Raw genomic sequence first — 18,716 nt, 5'->3', positions numbered from 1 at the left:
GAGAATTTCTTTGGAGTACATACCCGAGTGAAGTTATTTCATAGCAAATGTGTATACTTTAATAATATAGCCAGATTGACTTCCTGAATGGCTACACCAGTCCAGATTACCAAAGAGTTGCACGTCAGGTTTTTGTGCAACCACTTACCTTCATTTGGACGACTCATCACCGTTTTGCTAGTGTATTAAATGTATAGTGGTATCTTGTTTTAGTTAAATTTCTCTGATTTCTAATAGGTTTGATCTTTTTTTCAAATGCTTGGTAGCTTCATTTATAAATGTCTACTTAAAACTTTTGCCCCATTTTCTAATGTGGATGCTATCTTTTTCTTCCTCATTTCTATTACATATTCTGATTATTAATACCTTTTCAGTTTTACCAATTACAAGTATCCTTTCCTAATTGGGCACGTGTTTCTAAAATTTTTCTATTGTGTTCTTCATGGAATAGGAATCTTTAATTATAAGATAATAAACCAATAATTTCTTAATATCTGTGCTTCTGAAACTCCTCAGGTGAAAAAATATATTTCTACCTTTTAAAAATTAACTTTCTAGACTTATCTTTCACATGTAGGTCCTTTAAATATTTTGGAGTCTATTTATGTACATTTTATTACATGGGATCCACTTTTATTTTTCTCCAAGAGAAATTCTTAAAAATAGTGATATTCATGGCTTGAAGATTCAATATTACAAAGATATCAGTAATCCTCAAAATGATCTATAGGCTCAATCAAACCCCAATAAAAACATCAGCATTTTTCCCCTTGGAAATTGATGAGATGTTTACAAATATTATGTGGGAAAGCAAAGAGCTATAAGAAGAGCTGGGGGCTTCCCTGGTGGCGCAGTGGTTGAGAATCTGCCTGCTAATGCAGGGGACACGGGTTTGAGCCCTGGTCTGGGAAGATCCCACATGCCACGGAGCAACTAGGCCCGAGAGCCACATACTGAGCCTGTGTGTCTGGAGCCTGTGCTCCCCAACAAGAGGCCGTGATAGTGAGGCCCACGCACCACGCTGAAGAGTGGCCCCCGCTTGCCACAACTAAAGAAAGCCCTCGCACAGAAACGAAGACCCAACACAGCAAAAATAAATAAATAAACTCCTACCCCCAACATCTAAAAAAACATAAAAATAAAAAATAAAAGAAGAGCTGGGACAATCTGAAAGAAGAATGAAAAGAAAGATATTAGTCACATTCAATCTTACTATAAATCTACAATATAAGATAGTCTGGTGTTTGCTCAAGGATAGACAAGATAATAGACATCAAAATCCATGTTGAAACAGACATTATAACAACGTGTAAAAAGAAAACACTGCAGGGAGTTCCCTGGTGGTCTAGTGGTAAGGATTTGGCGCTTTCACTGTGGTGACCGTGGTTCAATCCCTGGTCAGGGAACTGAGATCCTGCAAGCCACGCAGCACAGCCAAAAGAAAAAAGAAAGAAAAGAAAACACTGCAGCAGAGAGGGGAAAGAACTCTTGTTAATACAGTTGATCCTTGAACTAGGGTTCAAGGGGGTTAGGGGTGCCAACCCGCTGCTAAGTTGAAAATCCAAGTATAACTTATAGCCAGTCCTCTGTACGTACATGGTTTCTCCATAATCGGCAATTCTGCATCTGAGGATTGAACCAACCTTGGATCGTGTAGTAGTGCAGTATTTACTATTAAAAAAAAATCCTCGTATAAGTGCACTTGTGTAGTTTAAACCCATGTTGTCCAAGGGTCAACTATTGGTTCTCAGTCAGCTGGATATCCATATGGGAAAAATATTAATCATTACTGCATAGGATATAAAAATATAAATTCCAGAAGATCTGCAGACTTAAATTTGAAAAGTAAACAATGATGCTTTAGGAAAGAAACGTAAGATAACAGCCTTTTTGCCCTGGAGTAGGAAGAATTTCTTAAGACCAAAAAAATCACCAACTGTGAAAGAAAAAATTGAAAAATTGGACTATTTTAAAGTTAAGAAACACTGTAAATCCAAACGCAGCACTCTTGGGCCAAAAGTGAGAGATATTTTAAAAACATCTATGGAATAAAAGACTCAGGTGCATCCCTCATGCCCATGCATTCTTCAAGGGTCAACTGTATCTACCAAAGTTGAACATATACCCTATAACCCTTTGGTTCCACCCATAGAAATATCCCTCAAACAAGTGCACAAGGCACATTCTAGATTGCTCACATCACCACTAACTGTGATAGCCAAGAATGGGGAAGTACCCAATACCCACCAATAATGGGGTTAATAAATAGATTTTGATATGTTTACACACTGCAATAATATCCACCAATGAAAATGAATCAAAGGTATCCACTCCCAACAATATGGATAAATGTCATGGATATACTGTGGAGCAAATGAAGCCAACACAAAATAGCACCTATTACATGACTCCATTTATATAAAGTACAAAATAGGCTAAGTGAATCTACACCATTACAAATTAGTGGCTACCATATGGAAAGGAAGGTTACTGGAAAGAGCCAAAAAGGGATGCTTCTAGGGTTTGGGGTTTGTCCTGGTCCTCCAAGAACTAGACGGCAAAGTGCTGAGAAAGACTTTAATGAACAAATATTTCATTAGGGGAAACATCAGAGAGAAAATGGCAGGGAGCTCTGGAAGGCTGGCAGAACTATCAGCTCATAGTGCAAGTCTGACCCTGAGTGAAGATTTGGAAGAAAGATTTGGTAAATCATCCGAGACTGCCTTGTAATCTACGTAAAATCCTTCAAGGCTGTCAGAGTCCTTGAAAAAAGGTCACTGGACAGAGGAATCCTGGTCTCCAAGAAATGGCCTGCCTTAGGATCCCTGCTGTGCTGACTAGGAGCAATCAGGGGCAAGGCCGGCCTCCAGGCAAATGTGGTGATGGATTTAAGAGCAGCAGCTGGGACCTTTGGCCAGTTATGCTCCCTGTGGTCATAACTGTGAAACAGGAGACTCTCAACGTGGATGCTTCCTTGTGATAAGATCTGGTTGTTTATTTCTGTCAGTAATAATACTGAAGCAACGTTGCGTCCTTCTCAGGATATCATACCCCAGAGATCTAAAACGTTTGTTTGTTCTGTTATTGATAATGTTCATCTCTTGGCTAAGGTAGTGTTCACCAAATTTACACCTACTGTATTTCTTGTTGTGATTAATACTTTGTGGAGAGATATTTTGGGTTTTGTAGCATCCTGCTCCTTGTAAACTTTCAACCAGTAGTTTTATAATTCATTGATTACTCTTGCCAGAACCTATCATTACTATGATGGTTGTAAATAATGATTTTTACATTACATCATTCCTTCTATATATTTATGGTTTGGCATTCTATTATGAGAGCCCTTCCTTCCCTCCCTTCCTCTTTTTTTATTCATATTCTGTATGATAATTATTTATTTTATGGTCAAATTGCTCAGATTTACCCAGTGTGAGTCTCTTCAAGCTGGATCTTTTTACACGTCCCACCACTCTTTGCTACTTTCTGGCACAGTAAATTTTCTCCAGGATCATTCTACACTTTCCTTGCTCCAGCCCTGAAATAGAAACATGGATATACGTGCTTATATACATCACATACACGTGTGTGTTTGTATATCCTCACGCTTCCATATCTACTTCTGTAAATACCTAGCACGTGCACTCACTCCCTCTCTCTCTCTCCAGATGGGTGGACGGATGGATGGATGGATAGACAGATCTGTATAAATAACTTATGGTCAGACTTCCATATCCGTGGTTCCTCTGTCATCAGGGAAGGAAGTCCCTGTCATCATTTTACCGGCTTCAGATTAATAGAGGAATCTATCAAAACTCAAATTCTTACAGCTGTACACTAATTTCCATTAAAAAATTTAGTGACATCATTGATGTGGTGTTCATCTTTTTGGTATTTTAATCTCATACTCAATAACTTCCAATTATATGATTTCTAAATCAAAGAGATCTAATATATTCTGATATATATACTCCTTTCCTGAAACCATGCTTCACTGCAACCAATAGGGAAAAGCACATAAGTGTCAGTCTTGTCTCAATAATACATTGGATAATTTTATCAAATTCCTACAAGTTTTCTGGGTATTTGCCTCATGGATGTGGGGGGAGAATATGGCATAGCCCCTACCTGAGAAGTTTAGAAGAAATGCTACAATAATTAGAAGGCAAACATTTCAAAGTCTGGATGAAAATGCAGAGAATTAGAAATCAGTAAGTTCAAGGTCAACTAAAAATTTTTTTTTCTAGGGACAAACAATTTTTGTGACACTTTCAAAGTGTTACAGTAAACCCTGCCTTAATATTGACAGACAAAAAAATCAATTGTATACTATGCAGTTACTGTTGTTGCAAAGTTAATCATGTTTTTTCACTCTGTACCATCAGAAAAAAAAAATCACAAGATAGTTCAATTTCTACTGAACACAGTCCTTGGAAAACTAGACGGGGTCTCAAATAACCACCCAACTTGAGAACAGAGGATGCGGGAGGCAAGGAGCCAGTTGCGATAGGCTAATAGCATATTAATATTGAAGATTGGGGGGGCTTCCCTTCCCTGGTGGCGTAGTGGTTAAGAATCTGCCTGCCAATGCAGGGGACACGGGTTTGAGCCCTGGTCCAGGAAGATCCCACATGCTGCACAGCAACTCAGCCGCGTGCCACAACTACTGAAGCCTGCACACCTAGAGCCCGTGCTCCACAAAGAGAAGCCACTGCAATGAGAAGCCCACACACTGCAATGAAGAGTAGCCCCCACTCACTGCAACTAGAGAAAGCCTGCGTGCAGCAATAAAGACCCAACACAGCCAAAAATAAATTTAAAAAATATATATTGCAGATTGGTTTTCTGCAGTGGTTTTCAGTATTTCAACAAAAGTTCATGTCCTGAATTGATTTTATTTTGCAGGTTTCCCCATCTGGATACAACTTTCATATATTATACATTTCCCCCTTTTGGTTTATTTAAAACACACGTACTGAGCACACCTAAAAGCACTAGTCAATGATAAGGTTGTGTAGATTCAGCAGCCAAGTCCCTGCCCTCATGGAGCGCACATTCTCATGGACATCAATTTTGACTAGCTCATCCTTACACTTTTGTTAAAGCCCAGACCAAACTCTTTTCCTTTCTAAGTGCTATCTCCTAAGTGACATCTGATAAATGTCAAAGTTCTGAATGCAGCCCTTACTGCACCACTCAGAAGGGATCTCTGCTGTGTGGTCTGCTGAACACTAGGATCTGTTTAGCTACTGCTTCAACACCAACTAATTTAAAATACTTTCTCTCCTATGAGACCTGACGCTTGCAAGAATGCACGTTGCACGTGAGTTTTTTGAAAACATCATTTTGTAGAACTTCTTTCCTCTGACAGTTCCTTGATGTTCTTACCACAGTCGCTGCTTTCATAAAATGTATCCCCAGTATGCATTTTGTGATGACTTATAAGATTGGAGCGCCAACTGAAGCTTTCACCACACGTCTCACACTGGTAAGGTTTCTCCCCTGTATGAACTCGCCTGTGATACTGAAGCTCTGAAGACCGACTAAAGACTTTACCACACACATCACATCGGTACGGCTTCTCTCCAGTGTGGATGCTCTGATGAAGCTGAAGACTTGAGGCCTGACTGAAGTGCTTCCCACACTCCCCACACTTGTATGGTTTCTCTCCTGTGTGGACCTACTGATGCATGTCGAGGTTCAGGCTCCACTGGAAGCCCTTCCCAGTGTCTTGGCCACTGTATTTATTTCTACTTGTCTACACTTATCTGTCACTTGGGGGTTATAATTGTACCTGGTCCATGGATACGTTGTACAAAAGATCTGTAAAGTAGTTACAAGGAACTGACACAGAGTAAGCACTCCACAGACATTGGCTATTAGCTATTGGACATATTTCTCCATGAAACAGATTACTTTATCAGTGGATGACTCGGTGGGAGACAGTGAATCACAGCATCACAGCATGTTGAAAGTGACCTAGTTCACACTCTTATGTGAAAAAAAGAAAAGTGTGCATGCGTAGAAAATGTCTGAAAGTTTACATAACGAATAGTTCATCATGTTAACTTTGAGGATTAGAATAAATCAGGAAAGGAGGAAAGAAAAACTTGAGTGTCATTCAATTTCTACATCATTTGTGTTTCTACACCGAGACTCTGAATACACTGGAAGTGCCATTTTTTTGAATGTGGCGGGATATGTATAAGGGGACAATGTATAAAAGTACAATAAAAGTCCCCCTTCATAACCCCCCAACCCCACTCTCAAGATGGAATAGATATGCTGTGATACAATTTATAGTCGTACTACTACTACTCCTCCCACCGCAGCCGAAATCCTCTGAGCCCGGTGCAGCAGCTTCCTTTCACAATGCTAGGACCGGCCACAAAACAGATGATAATCCCTTTGGACATTTCAAGGAGCAGCACCAAGGGAACAGTACCTGGGAAATGCCACTGACAGCTCAGAATATCCATGGCATTTCTAGAGCCTCGGCACTGCTCTCGCTCTGGGAATGAAGGTCCAAAAAGCACGTCAGAGAATGTTCGTAATTGTAAACAAGCTCCACCTTTGAAACACAATCTACATAGAACCAAATATACAAGCCTGCACAATGGATGAAGCCAACGTCTCCTCCATGATTGCCCTTCTGACAACTTTGTTGTCTCCTCAACCATAAAAGGTGAACTTGAAACTCCCGACCTTGCCTTGTCACCAGAAACATCCAAGCTTGGATCAGTCTTTCTAAGACCAGATATTTGCTCTGTGAACTATTAGAGACTTGTCACATACACAGAAGTAGAACAGGATTATTTCTATCTACCTGGCGACCTGGAGTCTTTCACATTGCTCCTGTTAAAACTCTCAGAATACCAAAACTTTACCTACAAAGGGTTCAAGCTATGACACTCCCAATTCTCACAAACCTCCTCATCTCTTGTGAGTCACATGCAGCCAATTCCAGGAATTGGAAACATGGTTGTGAGGATGAAACTGACTTTGGGGCTCCCCTTGGATATGGTCTTCCAGACTTACCAAAAGGCCATTAAGAGGACGGTTTACCCCACCTCAGGGAAACCTGAGGCAGTATTTGCAGTCAAGGGCTGGCCATGGCTTCTGAGCTACATCCAAAAAGAATTTCATACCGTACCTGGATCTGCTGAAGCCATTTCTGACTGTCCGAGAGCCAGCATGTACCGCTCCTGAACTGCCTCCATTGTGGATCATCAGTGGGGCTGTCAGATTTACTAAATAAAAATACAGGATACCCAGTTAAACTTGAACTTCACATGAATAGTAAGTCATCACTTTTAGTATAAGTAGATCCTATGTACTATTTGGGGCATACTTATCTTCAAAATATACTCGTTGTTTTTCTGACATTCATATTTAACTGAACAGCCTATATTTTATCTGTCAACCCTACTCATCAGAAATGATGGAGTCTTATAGAGATCCAAGAGATGCCTCAGAGCATCCTCAGCTTTTATTTCTATGTCCTGGACAGTGCGCACGAGCTTCCCACTCACATTAATTGGCTATAACGGAGTATATTCTCCATTTTAGAGCCTTTTGTACTTGTCATTGTTATCATCTTCCTTATTTTAAAGAGATGTTTATTTTTTTCCAAACTTAATAGCTCATCCAAAAGTATTTGGAAGTTCATTCGACAAGGGAAAAACAACATGCTTCTGAAAAGTGAAGGGAACCGCCTGGTGTTTAGTAAAGCAGTATTAGGGAGATTGAAAAAGCCAAACTTAATAAGCAAATCTCTCCAAGGGTATTTTCAGAGCTTGATACCCTCCCACACCCTGAAAATATTATTACATCAAGAAGGTAGAACCTGCTAACCAAATGTAAGGCTCCCATATGATTCTATCAAACGGAGGATGCTTCTTTACTAAGCAGTGAGCACACCTGCTGCCCCAGGGACCTTGGCAGTTGCAATACAGAGCTCTTCCCTTTGGGATGGAAACAGCAAGTTGTCCTGTGGTCTACACGCTGGCCCCAAAAATACTACACTCCCAATACTTGTCAACTTTAAGTATTTTTCTACATATCTCCATTTTTCTGTTACTATTTGGACTACATCCTAGCCTTGACATTACATAAATTGCATTCAAGAAGCTATTTTTAAAAGTTGGTAGGAAATCTTAAATATATAGCTTACAGTCCCTGGCTTACTTTCATCCAGGTGCATAAGGGTTTTCAAAAGTAGTCAGGTTAGTTACCCCGTATCACAGCCCCACGCTTTTGTCAGAGATACAAAAATGGAACATGGTATTTAAGGTTTTAGTTGCCAAATCATCAAGCCTCCCAGACAGAGGCAATAGAGCAAAATGATTACAGAGGCATGGATTTTGATTTGCTCCAGTGTCTTGGGCAAGTCACTTGGCCTCTGTATTTATTTGTACTTATCTGCCCTTTTCTGTCCCTTGGGAGTTATAATTGTACCTAGTCCATGGGTATGTTGTACAAATTATCTGTAAAGTAGTTAGAAGAAACCGACACAGAGTAAGCACTCCACAGACATTGGCTATTAGCTACTGGAAATATTTCTCCATGAAACAGATTACTTTATCAGTGGATGACTCGGTGGGAGACAGTGAATCACAGCATCACAGCATGTTGCAAGTGACCTAGTACACACTCTTATGTGAAAAAAAGAAAAGTGTGCATGCGTAGAAAATGTCTGAAAGTTTACATAACGAATAGTTCATCATGTTAACTTTGAGGATTAGAATAAATCAGGAAAGGAGGAAAGAAAAACTTGAGTGTCATTCAATTTCTACATCATTTGTGTTTCTATACTGAGACTCTGAATACACTGGAAGTGCCATTTTTTTGAATGTGGCGGGATAAAGGTTTTCAAGTTCTCCTGATACATCCGTATTATTATTTCAGACTTGCTGGCATTTCTTGCCATCTTCGGATCTACACCCATTTGAGTCAGGGGGCCATTCTGGACGGAGGAGATAATAGAGCAGAAGTGAAGTGAGAGAAAAGGAGAGAAAAGATTTTCTCTTTTCTCTTCAAAGAGGAAAGGTCTTTGGAATGGGAACAACTCACAACCAAACTTTGGGGAAAGGATGTGATGGAAAACGAGACAAACATCCTACCCCTGTGATGAGAAGGATTCCCTGGGCTGGATGGAGGGAGGTCAGAGGTGGCTGGTGAGGAAACGAACTAGCGAGAAACACACACAAGTGCAGAGCAAACACCCCGAGGCCACTCAGCCTGACTCCATGCAAACATGTGTCCAGCAGCCAGCCCTTCACCTGTGGCTCCCTAGCAAGACAGGTACCTCGGGGGTGCCAACTCATTCTGAGTCCATTATGCCTGGCCATTCATAAACGGCTGTCTAACGTGTGAGGAATAAGCTCTCAATGTTTATGAGGAAATTGGGGAAGGAGATTGAAAGGTTACTTAAACGGAAAAAAAAAGAAGTTCAGGAAGGCAGGATGGTAGAGAGACAAGAAAAAGACCTTAAAACATAGAAAGGATTTGCCAAAGAAGAGAAAGAAAAAGAAATGTTTCCAAATGGGTTAACCTGCACCTAGGAAGTTAAGGAAGATTACTGATCTGTGAAGACTATGGAATAAAGAGAATAAAATTTATCAGAAGTTGCTGAGAATATGGTAAGCAGCATGATTATCAAATTATGAATTGGCTGCAATGGCATTCTAGGGGGACACTAGGAAGGGGAAGCAAATGTTCATGAGATGACAGTGGCAGGTGGAAAGTTGTTTCAGGGGAAGATCAGTCTTGCAGAGTGTGTATCAGAGGAGGGCAAGTGTGAGCAAGCAAGGAAATACTAAGTGTATACGGTTCCTTCACTGAGTGCACCCAGCCCCGTGGTCAGCCTTGAGAACAAGCAGGACTTCAGGTTCTGGAGCTACATTTCATTCATCAAGACTTGAGAAGACACCCTTAACTCAGGTCTTCTCTTCAAACTCCATCTTTCCTTCTTGACCTTCATTTGGCCTCTTCCCTTACCCTCAAGCTGTGGACTGAGGCCACAGAGCAAGATGGGTCACTAGTGTCCTCCATCCCCTGGCGACTGTGTTTCACATCAGTGGAGCACCAAAGGCAATAACCAAGTAACAGACTCAAGAGTGTAGGAAGAGGAAGAGATTCTGATAAGGCTTTCTGTGACAGTGTGGGCCGAGTCGGCTCTATATGGCTGGTATCACCTGAATGATGAGCAGCCTTAGGGGAGAAGTGCTCAGAAGGCAGAGCCTGGCTCTCTAGAGGCTCTGCGTCCTCACAGCCCACTCCAAGACCTCAGTTGCAGCTTCGGCCCCCAATCTCTCTCCCTCTGCCTACTCACAGGTTTTGAAGTCTTCTTTCCTCCACATTTCTCTTGAGAGGTGGAGGAGGAAGATGAGCTTCAGGCCAGCTCAGACTCCCCTGGGATCCCAGCAGGATGCCTATCATGAACCTCCCACCTTCTAGGAATCTCCTAACATCTCCACATTTGGGGAATTTTCATTTCAGCTATACTTCAATTGCTGGCTGGAGATGGCCTGTTGGAAGGTGGCTAAAGGCAAGTAGGAATCCTTCGGGCAGCCTGGCCCTTCTCGACTGTCAGACATCTTCAGGGATATTCTAGGAAACGTTGTTTGTTCTAGAGAAGGGAGGGAAACACTCCAATTGTCCAATAATGCTTGAATGGAAAATAAATGATGCTATACGCATGTGATGAAATAATATCAAACAGTCAAAAATCAAAGACCTAGATCTATATGGACTGATGTGGATAAATCTTGAAAAGATAATATTGATTGAAAGAAAATAAGATAAAGAATTTTAGATTATGATAACAGGTATGTAAGTATTTAAATATTTAAATCAATTCAACATATTGCTTCTATATATATAGAGGCAAGAATATAAACTTTATCCAAAGAACACATTATTTACATTTAATATGTTCATTTATCTAGGAAACCCAAAAGAACCCACAGATAAACTAGCAGGAACTAATAAGACGGTTCAACAAGGCACACACATACAAGATCAATACATTTTAAAAATCAATCAGGCTCCTCTACACTGGCGATAATAAATTAGAAACTGTAAAAGAAAATAAGAAAAAAAGAAGATCTAAAACTAGTCACAAGAGCCATATAAATTATTTAGAGCTAAGCATACGTAAAAGTAAATATAATTAACAAACTGAGTACGACCACTTAAACTCCGCCCAACCCAAGGATTAAAACACGCCTGTTCTTACTTTATGAGAACAGGCCCTCTTCTTAAGTAGTAGATCAGTACGTGAGAGTGAATCAAAGAAACACAGCATTTGAAAAGTCAGCTAGGCCAAGCCTCTCGATCGCACAGACAGAAGCTATAGCCCAGACAGGTTGAGTTACTTGGTAAAGGGCCCAATGTCCTGACTCAAGGACTAGCATTTTTCACTCATTCGTAAGATACAATCAAATTCAGTACCTTGGAAAGAGATGGGAAAAAATGAAGAAATCAATTATATAGTTTCTCATCTTTAAGTACAGAAATAGCCGTGACAAAATTACAGGTATTGAGGGAAAATTGAAGCGCAGAGTTTAAAATGTCAATAATCCACAGGGAAACTGGAGACCATTTAAAATATTCATATTAAATCTCTATATAAGACATTAAAAGATCTCCAGTCAAAATGTTCATTTTATAATAGATATGGTATGATACAATTTATAATAGATGTGGTATGAACCTTTCCCTTTCATGGGAAAGGTTCAGCTGGGAAACAGGAATTGTTCTTGAAAACGGGGCCTGTGCTATTGCAGAGACTGTGCTGAACCTAGGTCAACAGAATGCTCTGATGTCATCACTGAGGTCACAGAATCCTGCTGTGCGCCTGGCAACCTTGCAAACTTAACAGCCCTGGTGAGCACTAGGCAGCACTGCTGGTTCACTAAGTGGTACAAGGTTTTCAGCCATTTAGGAGACTTGACTATTTTGATTTGTATTGAATCATTTCAACGGATTGCCCAAGAGCCAACAAGGGCCAACCTGTAGCGAAGAGGAGGAGTTGGACATCTCTTGAGGCATCTTCTAAGGGAGACTTCTAGTTGGTACCATGAAACGGCGACAAAAGAGGAAACATCTGGAAAATGAAGAGTCCCAGGAAACTGCCGAGAAGGGAGGAGGTATGTGGGGGGCAACTTGTCTCGGGCACATGGGTTTCTGCCAAACTGAACCTTCTCTAGGAAGCGGGAAACTGAGAACGTGTCACCTGTGAAGCAGGGAGCGAGAGACCTTGTCTCACTGATGCTGCCGTATCCATCCGGAGCGTCCCTGTGGTGTGAGACGGCACAGAACGGCCAGATGCCCCCTGGGAGATGGGAGGTCAGCTCCGCTGCTCTGAGGACTCTCTCCTGGGGCTGCCGGGCCTGGAGCTTTGTCGGACTCACAGCAGGCTGCATCCTGCTTGCACAGACCTAGAGGTGCAGCTTTTCTCAGTCCCCGATTTCTCTCTTATTCTCTTGGATCTTTCCCTGGGGTCATGAGGTGGGGGATGTGAAGGATGCAAGGATGCTGAGAGAGACCCATGACTTGCTTGGCCTCTTTTACCAAAGTGGAAAGAGAAGCCCCATGAGTTGAAGGCCCTGTTGAAAAGTATCTTGACAAGTGGAATGCAGTTCGAAAGAAGATTGTTTGTCTAGGGATGGTGTCATATTGAAAGCAAGGAGGTTTTATTCCTTCAACAGGAACAATTTCCCAAAGGAGATCAAGGGAAGGGAAGGGCTTTCCAGAGACTGAGACCACGTGGGCGGGGGTGAGAAATGTCCTCAGGGTCCTGCGAGGAGCTCTGAGTGCCACGGGCCACGTGGTGCCTGCGTGCATTAAATGTAGGCGAGTAGCTTGCCCTGGGAGGGGGTGGTCACCCCAGAGTTCCAGCTAGAGGTCTCTGCCCCAGATTAGAGCCCAGGAGCTCCTACCAGGCCCAGGACCCTGGAGACTGTAGGATGGGCCCTGGGAATGGAGCTCTAAACAGCAGGCAGATTTCCAGGCAGTGGCTGGAACAGGCTGGGGAAGGCAATGACTGCCCCTGACCATTCAGAATATTTTTCTCTATGTTCCTGTGTGTGTGTGTGTGAGCGTGTGTGCGTGTGTGTGTGTGGTAGTGCAGAGAAGAGCAGGATGAATGGGGGTAGAGTGCTTATCAGATATAAACTCTGCGTGGTACAGTTCTTGTCACCCTGCCTGGACCTGGCTGACACTCGGTGTATGTAAGAGTGTATACAGAACTCTTGGTAGGGGTGTTTTATGAGACAGTAACTCATACACCCATGGACACTCTGATACAGCAAAAATATCACACACCCCACATATAACTTCCGTATTAAACCACACACAGCACATGGAGGTATATACACGCATCCCTCCTGTACTACGTTCTCATACAACCCACCTGGATCACAATCCTCTCCTCCAACACCAAACGCTGGAGATGAGATATGTATATAGACACACACACTATATATATATAAGTATCTCCTCAACTCTCGCACAAACACAGCTAACTTCAGCCATCTCTAAATACCTCTATAAGAACCAGTCACGTGTCATACACACCACACTTGTAACACATTCTTGAGTAATGCCAGACCCGCTTTGTACAAACCACAGTGAACCACAGTCTCACTAACCCATGTCAGGGTTGCCAGATAAAATATGGGCTATCCAGTTCAATTTGAATTCCAGATAAACAACAAGTAATTTTTCAGTATCAGTATGTCCCAAATATTGTATGGGCCATACTTACACTAAAAGTAAGTACGACCAAATAGTGCATGGGAATACTTACACTAAAAAATTATTCTGGGTTTATCTGAAACTGAAATTTAACTGGGTGCCCTGTATTTTTCTTCGCTTATTCTGGCAACCCTTATATACTTACCACCAGCTCAGGTATTATATTTTTATTGTATTTTTGTTTAGTCTGTGTCTTCCCCTACTAGAATGTGCAGCATTACCAGAGACTAGAACAATGGAAGAGTGCCAGATACACAGGAGTAGCTGCTTACTGAATCTTGGTGAATCAATGAATGAACACACACCATAAATACAAGCCACACCATGTAATGAGGAAAAGTTACATGTCCCAGAATTCCTGACTTGTGAACAGAAACCATGCACACAAAGGCCACAGACACAGATAAGACACATCTCCACCGTGCTCCCCATGCCAACCCCACACTTACCACAGACTTAACTGATACACATCACTCACTCTTCCCACATACTCACAGTCACCACCGAGGCCTACATTACCAACAAGACAGTGACAGAGTAAGTACTGATTTGAATTAAATACTGGAGTATCCACTGGGAACCACACTCTCAACTGTGTGTATTCACTGCAACTGACATGTGCCAGACACTCGGTAAATACTTCTGGACAGAGGACTGATGAACCCACCGTGAGCCTTTCATTCCTCCCTCAGGAATCTCGAAGTCACAAGAGGATCTCCCTCACCTTGGATCCACTGTCGTGGCCCAAGGCTGCAGCCCAGGGGCAGGGGAGGTCTCCTCTGCCCCTAAACACTTCTCGTGTGCTTCTTCTCAGTGCAAGCTCATCTACGCTGGTAAGGGCGTGGGGCTCCTCAGGTGAGGGGCTTCTTGGCTGTGAGGCAGGAGGCACACAGATCCCAGGGAGGCTGAGAGGAAACCCAGGGTCATCAGAGGTGATGAGGGCTCTGTGGAGGAGCCTGGGCAGGATGGCTGAGCTGTTACGAGGGTGTGGATACCAGCTGAGTCGGGGGCGGGGGGGTGCCGGGTGTGAATCCTGGTACTACCATGGTGGGGAAGTCAAGGAGCAGGGGCCGGAAAGGTCTGGGCTTGAGGTGGAGGGAAGAGGGACCAGATTAAGCATCTTCAGAGGAAAATGTAGGGTTTCTCTTTGCCTTTGCTTCCAGAGAAGGACAGAGTTCTGCATCATAGACCTCCAGCCTGAGAGCAGGACCCTCCAGCTCAGGTCCACACAGCTCACACATACATCCGCCCTCCAGGCACAGCCCTTCTCAGTGCACACAGAAACCCCAAGCACCACAGCCCCATTCCACAAGTAATGCACCACCGATGTTCCCAAACTCACACTCCTCGTCGTACACGCATCCACCCGCGTCGCTCACATACCACAGCCCTCACCCACCATACTCCACACCCCTGTATACAGACACCGCTCCAGTATCCCCCCACACGCACATGAAAAGCCCACAGATGACACCAGATACACCGCTCCATCCTTCGGCCAACAGACACCAAGCTCACGACATAGCTACGTCATGCAAATGTCCCTCTCTCGTCTACCACACCTGCTCCCTCAGCTTCCGGCATGGCCCATGCATGTTATTATGTTTTTAATTTCCTTTTTCAGGAATCCGGAGATCATATCGAGACACTGCCCAGCCTACAGCACCCCTAGCCCAGGATCAGGAAGAAGGAGAGACCGCTCCCCCATCACACTGTGTCTCCTCCTCACCCTCTTCACCCTGTAAGAACAATCTGCACCCAGACAAAGAGGAAAGGGGCATGAAAATATACTACATGCAGGTACAAGTGAACAAGGGTGTAGCTGTCTCCTGGAAGACAAAGAAACCCTTGGAGTTGCCTGAAAAGCAGCTGACGATAGAAGAAGTGACCCTTCCTGAGGATGCGTGCACAGTAGGCACTTACCCCTCTGATGTGTCCACCGAAAACCTCCTGTCTGACAGTGAGCCCACTGGGGAGGAGAAAGAGTATGAGGAAAGGGCAGAGCCAGGCAGCCCATCAGGGTCACCTGCCATCGAGGAGAGACCCAGGGCCAAGACACCGGACTGGATGGTGACCATGGAGACCGGCTTCAGGTGCATGGCCTGCTGCCGGGTCTTCCACACCTTGGAGATCCTCCAGCAGCACGTGAAGGGCGGCGTCCTGGAGGGCTTCAGCTGCCGTATCTTTCATCTCAACATGGCCCAGTGGATGGGCAATGTGGAATCCGAGATCACCCCGAGGAGGAGGACGAGGAGGACGAGGAGGACGAGGACGAGGAGGACGAGGAAGAGAAGCAAGTAGGCCCCAGCCCGAAGAGACACCGCAGGCAGGGTCTTTTCTCTCTTTTGAGTTCCACACAGCTACTGAGATTCATGGGACAGAAGATCCTGGAGACGGTGTGGCCTTGGAAGAGGTAAGGCTTGAGGCTGGCACTCTTCTGAGCCTATGTCACGAGGGCCCAGAGGAGTCTAAGGGAAGGGGCCGCACACATGTGCTGGTTTACCTAATGGCTCTGCACTTGCATCAACTTGGGACACACCCAGCACTTCCAAAGGAATTGAGCTCTGCTGACTTCAACAAGAAGGTGGAGCCTTTTCCTAGGAGTTTTCTTAGGGTCTGCACGATGGACCTCAACTCTTAGAGGACGTACCACCAGCAGCTCCTTGTCGGCAGAGAGAGCCAGGAGTGGTCTGAAGAGAGGACAGGGGCCCTTGCAGGACCAGAACTTTGAGGTCTGAGAGCCTTTGGCCTGAGCTGAGATCTCACCCGGACCACTGTACCTAGCCTTCTGTGACAAAGGGGAATATGAAAGAGAGTCACGTGGAAATGAGGTCCCCTGAGATATGGAAGTGTTCCAGAACCTTCGTTGCGTGGTAGTTGATCTGGAGCCAAGCTCACTGTGGTGTGTCTGGCTCTGAGCATTAAGGCAACGCTGGAGGGTGACCCTGACCAGCAGAGCTTGGAGTGCTGCTTGTCTCTTCCTGTTCTACCTCAGTTGTTTGATCCCTTCCAGGGAGAAGAAAGGACCCTCGGGAGAGTAGCAGACAGAATGCCGTGGTCTGAAGGAGGATGAAGGGACCGGCACTCAGTTTCACATCATATGACAATAGGAACGTCCTATGCAATAAAGGGCATTTTCCAAACCTTTCCTGGAGGTTTGAGTTAATTACATTTTTCTATCTATGCATCTATCTGTCATCTACATCTGTATCTTTCAAGGTTTGTGAACAAGCTTTCACATAAGCACTACAGACGTCCGCCAGCATTTTCCAGAAGGAGGCCTGGAAATTGCTGGGGACTTCTCACAAATAGGGAATGGCCACAACCCCTGCCACATAGACTATGCGCGTGGCCCTCCTGACGTACTCCCACTCTCTCTCTGAATTTCCCAACGTCTGAGATGAGGGTGCTGGCTGGAGGCAATGATCGCGTGCAGGCTGAATCTTCTCCAGATTCTGATTCTCTTCCTGGGCCTATCGTCCTCAAGCACAGTCTCCATGTCCCTGGTCACACTGATCTCTCTCCTTCAGTCCTTCCCTCCCTCCCTCTCCTGCCTCCCAGTGCAGAGAATTCTTTTTTACATTTGAGACGAGATTTATTTTTTGTGCACAGAATTCTCACCTGTTCTACTGTGGCCTCTGTTTTGAACATTCCAAAGCTGAGAATTTTCTTTTTTTCTCCCTCATTTCGGCTGAGTCTTTACCTTCCTAATGCAGTGAACTCACAGTGCCTAGCTGACTGGAGGGGGAAAAAAAATCCAGGGAGCAAAGAGAAATAATAAAAAAAAGTATCAGTTAATTTTTCATAGTGTTATCCAACTATATATTTTTAAAATTTTGGAATAATATTAGGAATATTCTCTTTATAAAAAACTGAATTATTGGGCTTCCCTGGTGGAGCAGTGGTTAAGAATATGCCTGCGAATGCAGGGGACATGGGTTCGAGCCCTGTTCTGGGAAGATCCCACGTGCCACGGAGTAACTAAGCCCGCGCGCCACAACTACTGAGCCTGCGCCCTAGAGCCCGTGTGTCACAACTACTGAGCCCACGTGCCACAACTACGGAAGCCTGCGTGCCTAGAGCCCGTGCTCCGCAACAAGAGAAGCCACTGCAATGAGAAGCCCGTGCACCACAGCCAAGAGTAGCCCCCGCTCACTGCAACTAGAGAACGCCCGCTAGCAGCAACAAAGACCCAATGCAGCCCAAAATAAATTAATTAATTTTTAAAAACTGAATTATTTTCAAGGGGACAATGTATAAAAGTACAATAAAAGTCCCCCTTCATAACCCCCCAACCCCACTCTCAAGATGGAATAGATATGGTGTGATACAATTTATAGTCGTACTACTACTACTCCTCCCACCGCAGCCGAAATCCTCTGAGCCCGGTGCAGCAGCTTCCTTTCACAATGCTAGGACCGGCCACAAAACAGATGATAATCCCTTTGGACATTTCAAGGAGCAGCACCAAGGGAACAGTACCTGGGAAATGCCACTGACAGCTCAGAATATCCATGGCATTTCTAGGGCCTCGGCACTGCTCTCGCTCTGGGAATGAAGGTCCAAAAAGCACGTCAGAGAATGTTCGTAATTGTAAACAAGCTCCACCTTTGAAACACAATCTACATAGAACCAAATATACAAGCCTGCACAATGGATGAAGCCAACGTCTTCTCCATGATTGCCCTTCTGACAACTTGGTTGTCTCCTCAACCATAAAAGGTGAACTTGAAACTCCCGACCTTGCCTTGTCACCAGAAACATCCAAGCTTGGATCAGTCTTTCTAAGACCAGATATTTGCTCTGTGAACTATTAGAGACTTGTCACATACACAGAAGTAGAACAGGATTATTTCTATCTACCTGGCGACCTGGAGTCTTTCACATTGCTCCTGTTAAAACTCTCAGAACACCAAAACTTTACCTACAAAGGGTTCAAGCTATGACACTCCCAATTC

The 18,716-nt window shown here is 43.9% G+C and overlaps 1 protein-coding gene and 1 pseudogene across 1 annotated transcript in view; one reads left to right on the top strand and one right to left on the bottom strand.

Moving 5' to 3' along the window:
- The window catches only part of LOC132486289 (zinc finger protein 226-like), a 67,690-nt gene that overhangs the window by 13,482 nt on the left and 35,492 nt on the right, over positions 1–18,716 (bottom strand).
- Positions 12,068–16,901, top strand: LOC132486292 (protein FAM170A-like; annotated as a pseudogene).

The sequence above is a fragment of the Mesoplodon densirostris genome, chromosome 3, assembly GCF_025265405.1.
Source record: "Mesoplodon densirostris isolate mMesDen1 chromosome 3, mMesDen1 primary haplotype, whole genome shotgun sequence".
NCBI classification, from domain to species: Eukaryota; Metazoa; Chordata; class Mammalia; order Artiodactyla; family Ziphiidae; genus Mesoplodon; species Mesoplodon densirostris.
Note: the sequence above shows the minus strand (reverse complement) of the source record. Positions and strands in the feature narration are given on the sequence as shown.